Raw genomic sequence first — 12,880 nt, 5'->3', positions numbered from 1 at the left:
TCATTTTTCCATTGTTACAAATATCTTTAATCCTTCTCCTAGGTGAATTGTGTTTTCATTGAAATTCTTACTTCTTCTTTTCAATGTCACTGATGGTGATTAGTTTATTAAAGACCAGGGTGACCATCATTGGTCCACGTGGCTAGGTCTGTGTTTAATTTTCAATATATCTACTTAAAATATGCATGCTTACAATGAATGAAATTATCTTCTAGATCGCTTGCGGTCACCCTGAAAATGGGAAACGGATCTGATGCTTCTGAACCTCCCTGATTTAGAGACTTCCAGACAGCTTCGGCTCCTCCGCAATGGCGAAGGAGTGTCTCCCCACTGGCTCAGAGCCAGCTGCTGAAAAATAAAATGATATTTTATTATAGTTTTATTTTTCAGCTGCTGGCTGAGGCCAGGGAGTTCAGGGAGGGGCGGGGCTGGGCCATGAGAGGGGGTGGAGGAGTGGTATGTGCACTTTTGAGTGCCCATGTCAGTTTGATCGGCCGTCTTAGGCCTGTCAAACTAACAGGTGCACTAAGGTTTCTTCAACCCATCTGTATTGCACAGCCAGGCTGGAGAAACAGCACAGACACCCTGTGCCTGAGCGAGCATTAATCCAGCCCGCTCAGGCCAATCCCCATGCTGTTCTCATGCTTGAGAGCAGCGCGGGAATTGGATGGGGAGTCCGTGATGCTGGCCCAGGGACTGCTGAGACCAGGGGCTGAAAGTAGAGGAAAGAAAGGCGGCCTTCAGCACCAGGTAAATTTTTTCAATTTTTTATTTTTTCCCCCCACGAGTGCACCCTCGCTCCCTCTCCACCCGCCCTACCACTTTTTTTCAGTGTCAGCCGCCACTGCTTCCAGACTAGTATGTCAGGTGGATGGAATGTACAGTGAAATTATGAAGAGAGGTAGGAAGGAAAGGAGTGGGTATTGTAAATCAGTGGGGGCTTTGTTGAAGGACCAGGGCGGGTGTCCAAGGTTCTGAGGAGCTCACATTGGTGTTGCCGATTTCCTGGGTTGCCAAATACCAGCACTGCCTGATTCCTTGTCATGCCTATTTCTTCCATCATCCTACACTTCCTGTCTCTTTATCTTACTCTTCAGTGTTCTTTTCTTTCTCCGCTTTCTTCCCCTTTCCTCTCCTGTCTTTTTTCCCCATCCTTTCTTTCTTTTCTGACTCCCATGCTCTGGGTCAAAGTCTGTGTTATAAGTGCATTTGCTTACTGCTTCATCACAGCTGTCATCTGCTTACTGTCTCATCACAACAGCTGTCATCTTCTTTATGCCTTATCACATTGACAGGCACGCTTTCCATCTCATTTGGCACTCCAGCATTCGTCATGGCTTCAGCTCAACAATTTCAAACCCCAGCCCCTTTTCTTCAAACTCCAGGCAAACCTATACTCAAATGGCGACAATGGCTGAAAGTTTTTGAAAAGTATCTTGTAGTATTTAACGCAGTGAAATACCCGCCACCCCGCAAAGTTGCCATTTTATATGGTTGTCTTGGTGTTGCTGCACAACAAGTCTTTGAAAATCTTCCTATATTCCCTGCACCCACCGGGTCGGGTGATAATTGGGACACTTATCAGGAAGCACTTGCACGCTTAAACAAACAATACTCTGATGAACCTAGTATTGTACTAGAACGTCACAACTTCTGTAAACATAAACAATCTTTAAAAGAAAGTGTAGAAGATTACATTACCCAACTTAGAATTCTGGCATCCACATGCAAGTTTTGTGCAAGCACAGACACTGGTATTAGAGATCATTTTCTCATGCTTTTCCAAAAAAGATACAAGAACGTCTATTAAGCTGTAAGAATCCTTCTCTAGCAGAAACCATAGATATTGCTAAAAGCATTGAAAGAGCAACCATCTCATCGAAAATTTTGCAAGAAAGCTCTTCACAACCCAGCGTTCATACAGTGGATGAATGTTACTCCTCTTCTTCAGTTAATCTTGTTGTCAGTAAACCCAATAAACAAACTGTTAGGAGAACCACCATTTGTTACAGAATCGGGTCAAAGAATCACATTGGCAATTCTCCCAATTGTCCCGCCTCTGGTAAGAGATGTTCAATTTGTAAAAAGATAGGACATCTTCAAGCTGTATGCAGAGGTGGCAAGAGGTTTACCAGAGTCAACAACATTGAATTCTACGAAAATATAGATTCCTGCTCTGATAAACTCAATGACATTTTTTTATCAATCGAATGTGACTCAATTGATTTATCTAAAGTTAAAAGTCCATTGTGCAAACTATTAGTTGGTACAATTTCACTGCAAGTTAAAGCTGATTCAGGTTCCCCCATCACCATTCTATCAGACTCAACCTTTCATTCACACTGGGATGGACACGTATCTCTTATCAAGTCAGATGTAAATCCTAAGGCTTATGGCGAAAAAAAGACATTGAGATGTTGGGATACTTTCATTCCAGAATTGAGTGCTTGGGTAGACGCACCTACACCAAATTCTATGTAGCTCTTAAAAGGAAGAAATATTTTAGGTTGGCTAGACCTAGCCACAATGGGCTTACTTCTCAAACCCGGTTCTGATCAAGCTGTCACTTTAGGAGACATTCCACATGACTATTATACCTATCACGACCACGAACATGTCAGTGTGTCCAGTCTCTCTGTCGCTAGTTACAACGTTGACAACTTACTTAATCAGTTTCCCACTGTCTTCCAGAATAAGGTTGGCAAAGCTCTTGGCTTCAAACATGAGATTCGTCTTAAACCTAACACACAACCCATTATTCACAAAGTTCGCTCTCTACCCCTCAGTGCTAGAGATGAGTTAAAGAAAGTTCTCCGAAACCTATATGACGAAGGCATCATCACTCCCTGCAACTCGTCAGAATGGGCTTCTCCCATAGTTTTAGTATGCAAAAAACTGGTGAGGTTAGGCTATGTGCCGACTTGCGCTCCCTCAACAACAACATAATCGTGGATTGTCATCCCCTACCCAAAATCCATGATCTTTTAGCCAATTTGGGTGGAGCCAAGTACTTTTCTTTATTAGACCTCAAGTCTGCGTACCACCAGATTCCTCTCTCACTTCCATCTCAAGAATTAACCACATTCATTACCCTGTTTGGGGCTTTCAAATATTTGAGACTACCTTTCAGACTAGCCTCTGCGGCTCGTGGATACCCTTCTTAAGGACATAGCCGGTGTACAAGCCTACCAGGATGACAACCTGGTGTTTGCCAATGACATCACAGAACACGACAAAGTTCTCACCAAGGTTTTAAGAGTATTAGAAAAAGCTAGAATGACAGTTAGACATGAATAATGGAAATTCGCAATACAAGAGTTAGACTACTTAGGACACACACTTTCACCTGAAGGTATAAAACCCAATGTTTTCTCTCATAAAGGCCATTAGGGATGCCACGCCCCCCCCCCAAAGATAGAGACTCCTTACGCTCATTCCTCGGTCTAGTGGAATATTACGCTAGATTTGTCCAGGGCTATTCACAGATCGTGGAACCCTTACAGGCCCTTCTAAGAAAGGGAGCAAAATTTGTGTGGTTGGATGACCTACAGAGAGTCTTTGAAAACGTCAAAAAATGTATTGAAGACTCCCCGGCCTTACACCCTTTCTTGGATGGAAACAGGTGTTTCATTAGCATTGATGCCAGTCTTACTGGCTTAGGCGCTGTGTTAGGTCAATGGGTAGCAGGCAAGGAACACACCGTCACCTTCGCCTCCAGAACACTCCCGTCTACTTAAACTAGATACAGCACCATGGAACGCGAGGCCCTAGCTTGTGTCTGGGCCATTCACAAATTCAAATCTTATATGTGGGGGCGAGAATTTGACATCTACACAGACCATAAGCCACTCATGCACATGCTTTCCAGCAGCACATCCAATGAAGCCTCCGTCAGACTAGTCCGCTTAGTCTCAAAACTCCACGAGTTCCATTTCATTATAAAACATATCCCTGGTGGCAAAAATTTCAGGGCTGACTGTTTATCAAGATTGTCTATAAATGAAACACCGGAAATTGATGATGATATTGAATGTGTAGTCGCTATTATTGATGCCACTGCCGAGTGTCCTCCTATCTCTGAAAATGAATGGAACACAGCTTATCAAAATGATATCACACTTTCAAAAGTCAAGGATTTCATTATAAACAAATGGCCAGAACGTAGAATTCTTTAACCTGAATTAAGAGCTTTTTCCAACGTGTCTGATGAATTGTCCTTAGTTAACAACATGATTTTATGTCACAACCTTTTCATACCACCTGAATCCTTGCGCTACACAATCATTTGTTCTGCTCATCAAGGTTACTTGGGTGTTACCAAAACATGCCAACGCATTAAACAATTTTATTGGTGGAATTCCTTGGATGCACAAGTTAGAAAAATGATTGACAATTGCACAGAATATTTACATTCAGACAAACACTGGAATACTCCGTCTTCTCCCCTACATTCCGTTCCTCTTCCTGAGAACCCTTGAGATAAGGTGGGATTAGATTTTTCAAGTCCCTTTGACATGTTACCAAATGAAAATAAGTGCTTGATTTTACTAGTTGACTACTATACTAAGTGGCTTTACTATGCTTTTTTCAATGCCACTTCTACAGAGAATGCCCTCACCTTTCTAAAAAACATATTTAATGTTGAAGGTTCTCCTAAATTCATTGTAACTGATAACGGAACACATTTCGTTTCACAAAAAATGTGTTCCTTCCTAAAAATGCAAGACATTTCTCACATCAAGGTTGCATTATAGTCACCTTCCTCCAACGGTTTGGTGGATAGAGGTAATAGAATTATTAAGGAAGGTATACAAACTGCGATCTCCACCAGACAGAATCCTTTAAATTTCGTACATGACAAAGTTTGGGCTTACAATACCACCCCACATTCCACCACTGGTATTGCACCTTTCACTCTCCTCAGAAAAAGAAGTGTTCACTCGCAATTAAATCCCAGCTGGTTGCTTCGGAAAGGCAAACAAGATCCAAATTATGTCATTCCTGCCACTTCACTGCAAGAGCAATTCAAAGCCAAGCAAGACTCCATGAAGTCACATTTTGACTTTGGGAAACACTCCTTTGCCCAACCGTTACTGAAAGGGGATTGGGTCCTTATTAAAAACCCCAGAAAAGTGACCAAAGGCATGTCCAAGTTCTCCTCACCTATCATGGTGATACAAGTGAACAAGGGTTCCGCTCTTCTTTTTTTTTTAATAGTTTTATTAGGTTCAATTGTAGTTATGCATACATTAGAATCAATATTTCAGCAATCAATGAGTAAGTATGTACAGTGGCAGGAAAAATCACATTAACAGGTTCTCTGCTGCTCGATCACCCCCACGTCTCATTTCCAGCTCCAACGTCGGGGAAATACAGAGATTACCACGGTAAACATTCCACTTGCCCCATTTCCTATCCCACTTCTTTGGGCATCCCCGGATTATAAAAACGTCCTTTTTTGCGATCATACACTTATCAACCTCCTGTAGCCATGCTCTTGTTGTTGGAGAGTTCGACGCCCCCCATCTCTTGGCTATTTCTCGTTTGACCAGGGTGTATCCGAGTGTGGCTAGCTGTTGTTCCACCTCTGTAAGATCTGTTGCCGCCCATATATTAAGCAGACCCAGCCCTGGTGTAAGAGTCAGTTCTTTCCCTAGGGCCGTTTGGATATGAGTCGTGGCCCCCTCCCATATCTGTAGAAGCTGCGGGCATTCCAATATCATATGATAAAAGGTAGCCGTCTGGTTACAGCCCCTGAGACAGAGTGGATCACTCCTGGCTCCCATCTTTGTAAGTGTTACTCCCGTTAAATACGATCTATGGAAAATTTTAAATTGTATCAATCGGAAGCGGAGGGTGATGTCCGCCTCTCTAGGGGACATCTGTGCTGCCTGCCAATCTTCATCTTCAAGTGTTCCCAAGTCTCCCTCCCATTGTTCGGTTCCGCTCTTCTTGATAACAAAGGATGGTGGAACAAGAGAGCCCTCGTTAAAGTATCTCCCTTTCAGGCCAATGTTTTAGCAAAACATGCCACCACAGAAAATGATCATTGCGATTGGTTTGATCTACCTCATAAAGGAGAGCACGGCTCTATCTCTGTTCCTGAACCTTCTGTACATACCACTCAACCGCAGGTCACTGTACATAACACCCGACCACAGGTCACTGACCATGACATGTCACATGAACCATGTCTCATAAGGTCCACACGACTCAAACACATTTCTTGTAGATTATGAGATTTCGCACTGGAATAATTCACCACACGGTTTAATTGTGTGTACACCTTTTATTCATGTAAACTCACCTGTGCTTTACTACAATGCTTATATGTAACACATTCTCAGCCTTGCCTTCTCTGCGGCTGGATGGCTCCAGTCGGGGGTGCATCTTCCACTTGAATAAATCACCAAAATCCTACCTATGCTTCCTGCTTCATTATTCAACAGTCTGATAAAACCCGCTCCCTAAAGCACATATTAAGTATTATAGGTAAACATCTAGGAGAGTATATATGGGTAGCCGTCTAGGAAAGTATATATTTTATGATTCTGCTGTATGAAATTACAACCACTATTGTGTAGTTTTCACCATTTGCAATATGTCCATGGTAATCCACAACTTTTTTTCTAACAGGATACAGTGTATCAGCCCTGAAGACATGGTTTTGGGCTCCCATTCTGCACTGGAGCCTCAAGCTGACGTCACCCAGTACTGTGCACATTAGCACTCGTCTTCTGACTTTGAAATGTTGATTTAGATTCTTATCGTGACCAGGAGTGAACCTATGTATGCTGCACAGCCGAGCCTTTCGAAGGTTCATTCCATTACTATCGGCCATTGTGGTCATAGGATCCTAAGAGAGGAATAAACCAGGGATAGTCAAAGCAGTGACAATATTTCATATACAAAAAATGCCATTGAACTTCGCACAAATATGGAAGGACAACAACACTAATACAAGGGCAAGTAGGAAAAGTACACTCAGTGCAGAACAAAGTTCAGCAAATATCCCACGCTTGAATTAAGATACAGGTATTTAAGATTATGGGAAATGTTGTCATTGTTAACCTTACAGTGGTAATATATAAAAAAACAATTATAATAAGACAATAAAAAATTGAAAATAAAATATCTTTTTCATGCTAAAGTGTGTGGAATCTTCATTCATAATTGAACATGTTTTAAATTTCCTATGTACAATGTTTAGCTGGAGTAATTTAAAGTGAAACACTTTCTCCCTGATTTTCATTCATAGATTTCTGTGCCAAACATCCATGCTGAAAAGGAGAAAGTACATTAGTAGTTAGAAGTTGTTGGTACTTCCTGTACCTACAACACACTTGCAATTAACAAACTACATTACTCTTCCTTTCCTTTGGTAGGGCTTATCTCTTGATTGGCTCTCCTCCTACCTTTCAAACTCTCGTCTTCAGTCTCCAGGTGCTCAGATCTCTTTCCGCCAACCTTTACAGTTACATACATACGTACATACACTAAACCTCTACCAGCTTGCATCCACAAGGCCTTGTCCTCTCCTATTCTCTACCTATATCACGTCCATTGGTAACAACATGTTCTCCTTTGTGTTCTCATATCATCTATATGCAGATGATACTCAGAGTTTTTGCTCTTTTCCTTCTTTCATATTCTTCATGCAAGCAAAGTTGTCAGACTGTCTCTTGGCTCTTGGACACTGGATGGCACTTACTTTGCTTATCTCCATTAGGAAAAGACACATTTATTTATTTCTTAGATTCATAAGACCTAAAAACACATCCCTCTCAACTCATGTTCAATACTGACATTTTGACCCCCATCCCTGGTCCAGAAACATTGGGCTAAAATTTCATCATAATAAAAAACTTGAATCATTAATCACAACCCATCTAAGGCAGCCAGATTCCATCTGCTCAGTATTAGGAAAATTCAGCAGTAGCTCCTATCCATGCTTCCAGACCCCAATAAACACACAGGGGCAAATTGACTATGATTTCATGCAACAGAATACAGCAAGGCAACTCGCTGTGCTGCATTGCTTACAATGGAGAAAGTAGTAATGCTTAACATCTAGTAAAATATAGCACACTTCTGCTCTTTCCTATCACTGCAAAGTATGTGCCGCTTAGCACCAATGCATTTACCCTTGCACCATGCTGCACGAATGCCTGCATTAGGGGCAGTGTTCTTCTTGTGCAGGAAAGGCATACCTTCCTGCACAAAACCGATCCATAGAATGCAGCACACATGGTAAGAGGATGTAACGAGAAGCAATAAATATATTTCTCCCTGTTACGCCAGTCTCTGGTAGGAACCCCATTTTAGAGCAAACACAGGTTTACAAGTCTTTGTAAATCTGGGTTTACATCAAAATACCAGGGTGGATGCACGGGAATGCCAATGCTCCACCCATGTAATGCCTACCCGACACAAGGTAATGAACGGCAGCGCAATTCGCTGCCTTGCCTTTGTATTTACTAAACCACGCAAAGCCACGCAAATCGACTTTGTATGGCTTAGTAAATGTCAAAATGTATTTAGTGTAGGGCTGCCCTACAAAAGTTATGCAAACCCAGTGCAAAATCATTATAAATCTGATCGGGACCGAGTAACCAAGTCTAATGGATAGCCTAGTGGTATCAGTCCTCCAATATGCTCTTTCTCCCTTTGATAAGATTATAAATTTAGCTTTAAAGTCATTATAATCTGCCAACATATCCATATACCCACCTTGTTGCATCAATAGCAATCTGGATAGCTGTCTATCGGCCACAGGAACCATGTAAATTACCCTCATGTTTGAAGCAATACAGGGAATGGCTTGTCCCTACTTCTCACAACTAATCTCCCCCACGCACCATAATGCTCCTTGATCAGCCAGACTCTAGCTTTTTGCAGTTGTGAAATACCCTGCAGACACTCAAGGTTCAGCTTATGTGAGTTCCTTGGTCCCCTTCTTTCAAACATCTGTATATTCTTGCTCATAGTTACCCTTTCCTTTCAGAGATTTAAGATATCTTGTGTCTTAAATGACCGAACATTAGGCACATGCTCCTCCTTCTGTGCCTCCTAGAATATCCATAAATGTAAAAATGTCGACATCTTCTTGCCCATCTAGAAATGTTTGTGGCCTTGTATCATCCACAATACTTCATTATTGATAAGCTTCTTTATGTCATCCACCGAATCACTAGCCTGGTCTTATGTACTGATGTACCCTAACATTTGTAGTATGTAGCATCCTACCTACTAGGATGATGCATCCCGCTTTGTCAGGCTAGCATTCAAAGGCACAACCACTGGTTGTATGGCATAACAACGCATGCCTTTACCATGCATCCTTTTCCACGCAGTGGCTTTACCATGCAATGCCTTTACTACGCAAGTGTTTACCATGCATACACCTTTACCACACATGAATTTACAAAGCAAGGTAAGTATATATAAGGTAAGTGAGATATATATGTATGTGTGTGTACACCTATATATATACATATTACGTAAAACTATTTTATTTTTTTAATTGAGGGAGGCACCCAAATCCCCCCATTTTTAAATGCAACCAACCCCACCAAAGGCATCCAATCCCACGCTGCTCACGGCCTTTGGCCATGCACTGCAGTGGGTTGGACACGGGGCCTGGCTCACGGGCCCCACTTCACAATCCCTATTAGGCCCCAGGTAACCCATCCCCCTTGGCCGATTATCATAGAAAAGGGGAGAGGGCTGGTTTGCCCCCCTCACCAAGCCTTATTAGGCCCCAGGGACTGCATCCCTTAGGACCACATGCCATTAAAATGGCGACAGGGCTGCACAGAAAGCCACAAAAACACACAGTGGTGGGTGAGTAAGTGAGTGAGTGAGTGAGTGAGTGAGTGAGTGAGTGGTATAACCATCACAAGAATGGTCCTGTGATGAGAAATAACAGATCTCTGCCAGTATAAAATGTCCATAAATACACCACTTCCTCATTGCCCAGAAGTAACCAGAAGAAGACTAGGTGAAAAAACATATTTGTATTGCGAAGTTTCTATTTCAGCCACTTCATCTAACATAATGTTGAACATCTCTTGCCAGTCATGCAAAACCTCCAGTTAATGTCAGTCTTGACTTCAGACTTACAAATTTCCTACACTATCAACCACTCTCTTACCTTGTTATTCCACATTTCAAAAGAGGTTCAGCCATATGCATCCAATGAATCATTAGTCACCTTTTGGGCAGCTTTAGTGATCACTCCACGAAGGGAAAGCATAGGTAACCTCTCCTTGGACTAGGATGAAGACCCAATACACAATACTTAAGAGATAGTTCCAGTGTTACACCCACCTCTTACCTGAACTGTTACACAAGATTGATATAATTCTAAAACAATATCTGGGGAAGATGGATAAATGGTGTGACCGTTCCAGGCTATTCTATGGTCTAACCACCTCTCTATTTCTTCCTTGCTGCTGTATCTATGAGAATCAACTGGGAGTAAGTCAACCCTTCGTTTAGATGCTTGATTTTTAATCTCTAGAGTGCTCTGTAGAGTAACAGGCCAGATAAAATTGCCTGTATAGAGGGCACAAGGAGATACACTATCCTGGCTAGGTATCTGAGAGATATAACAGATTGCTTTAACATATTCCTTAACTCCCTCCTGCTACAGCTGAGTTTTGCCTCCAGGAGTTTCAACAGACCCATCCACCAAAAACCGTAAGAAATGCATGGTTTTTGGAGGCACTAAATCCAATTTCTCCACATTTATGATAAACCCCAGATTTTGAATGAGATTTGCTGCCTCCGCACTTGTCATACCAGAAGGAGCTTGTCTTGACCCATAAATATAATGTCCAAATAGGCAACCATCCTCAAACCAATAGATCTGAGAAAGGCTGCTACAGGCTTCAGATTCTTTGTAATGCACCAAGATGCTGAAAAGAGGCTGAAAGGGAGAGACTTGAACTGAATAAATGGGGATCGTTAAATATGTGTCTTTCAGATCCAATCTTATCATCTATTCTCCCACAGCAGAATGTCCCTCAGAGCAACTACAGTCTCCATTTTGAAGTGCCTGTAAACTGCAAATTGATTCAGACCCTTCAGGTTTATTACAGGACTGAACTTCCCGTTCATTTTCTATACCAGAAAAATGTTTCTCAAGAAGTCTTGCGGCTGTAGATTTCACAGCTCTTTAGCCCCCTTGAGCAAGAGATCGTCCCTTTCCTTGGAAATAAAATATGACTTTTCTTAAGGGGGAATCATTGGCAAGGGAGCTATGTCCTGGTAAGGAGTGCAAATAGACTCACTCTGAAAAATGCTCACAGTTTAGGTACCCATGGACCTTGTGAAATGGCCTGCCACCGGTTGATAAAAAGGGCCAACCTGTCTCCAACTTTTTGCGAAAGAAAGGGTGGGTTTTCTTCCCTTGAGCCCCCCTTCACAATGTTTTCCAGAGGAAGGTCTGAATCTGGCGTAACTTCATCTCTGGGAAAAGAAGTCAGATCTGTAGATATTTGACTGTCCAGATTTGGGTAATAAATAAGTCCCTTGGACGGTGGAATGACCCTGGAATTCACCAGCCTGGGAGAGACTCTACTAAACACTTGACTAAGTGAAGAATTCTCCTTGTTCAATGTTGTAAACATCTGAACATACTTATTGATCTCTTTCACATACATATCGCCAAAGAGCATACCTTGGGCAGAACCACCATCTTTAGAATCAGCCATTCCCTCTAGCTTGGGATCAATCCTTAGAAGAAGACGCTAATGTCTCTTGAAGCAAATGGATGTATTAGCATTACATAAGGAGGAAATAGCTCTCTAAGCCCAATTTGACACAACCTCAGGGTCCAACTCTTCCCTAGAAACCTTTGCTTCGTCAGCTGTATATAACATTATCGTGAGCAGACCAAAAACATCCAGAACTTTGCCTTGGCATGAAGACCGTGCTCTGTCTATTCCTTTTCTTAGGGTTTCTATATTTTTTACTCCGGAATGGAGCCATCTTGGGATCTAACACAGGAGTAACTGCCGCCTTGTTGAAGACGGACGGTCGTGGGCATTCAGCCCTCATCCTATCCTAGTAGAGCTATCTAGGGATGATTTAATTTTCACACCAACATATTTGCCACTTTATGTAGGAGGGAGGCACTCATTGAAATTAGGGTGCTGAATAAAGCACTGTTTGAACATGGTATTAGCTTTGGCATCAACAAAATCCTCTGATACTGAATCAGTTTTATCTTTCTTACCTGGAGACAAGGTATCATTAACATAAAAAGCATCATAATAAACATCATCATCAGAAGACATATAGTTGAATACTCAAGTGGTCTTTTCCATTCACCCATCTTAGGATTCATAAACAAATCAAATCCCACTGAATTAATATCCGTAAACATGAGCGGTTCAGACCTGCAACCATCTGTGTGACCTCAAGTCTGCTTTTATGTCACAATGTTTAGATTTTCTTTGTCTTTTCCCTCCCACTTGTGTTAGAGTATCCGAGATCGCGGAGAACTGACTGACCAATGTCGGATGCAACCGCCTTAAAGGAAGCCACTTCATATGTAACAGAGGCATTGATGACCCGCTGACGCCACTGCTCCGGGGAGAGGCTGTGCTCTGCACCGCTAGGTAGAGACTACACCTCCCATCATCTTCTGCAGCACCTGAACTCGGGCTAGGGGTGGGCACGTCAGCACCCGGAAGAGGTTGGACTGAGCCCCCCCCCCACCTCTAAGCTGCAAGGAAGATTTCAGGTGTGGGTTCTCTGAAGGTTCGTAAAAGAAGCTGACCTGTCAGAATGGGTAAGCGCAAGGCACTAATTCAAAAGGCGGAGGGGAAATAGTAAATACCCTTGATTCTTTTTTATCACGAGCTGCAAACGC

General features: G+C 42.3%; 1 protein-coding gene across 1 annotated transcript in view; it reads left to right on the top strand.

The window, feature by feature from the left end:
* Positions 1–7,147, top strand: part of SCAF8 (SR-related CTD associated factor 8) — a 1,763,249-nt gene extending 1,756,102 nt beyond the window's left edge. The window contains exon 26 of the transcript XR_014963046.1: positions 6,637–7,147. The gene's annotated coding sequence lies outside the window, so the exon portion shown is untranslated. The remainder of the gene's footprint in view (positions 1–6,636) is intronic.
* The last annotated feature ends 5,733 nt before the right edge of the window (positions 7,148–12,880 follow it).

This window comes from Triturus cristatus, chromosome 6 (genome assembly GCF_964204655.1).
Source record: "Triturus cristatus chromosome 6, aTriCri1.1, whole genome shotgun sequence".
Taxonomy (NCBI): domain Eukaryota; kingdom Metazoa; phylum Chordata; class Amphibia; order Caudata; family Salamandridae; genus Triturus; species Triturus cristatus.
This window is presented reverse-complemented; position numbering and strand designations above follow the sequence as displayed.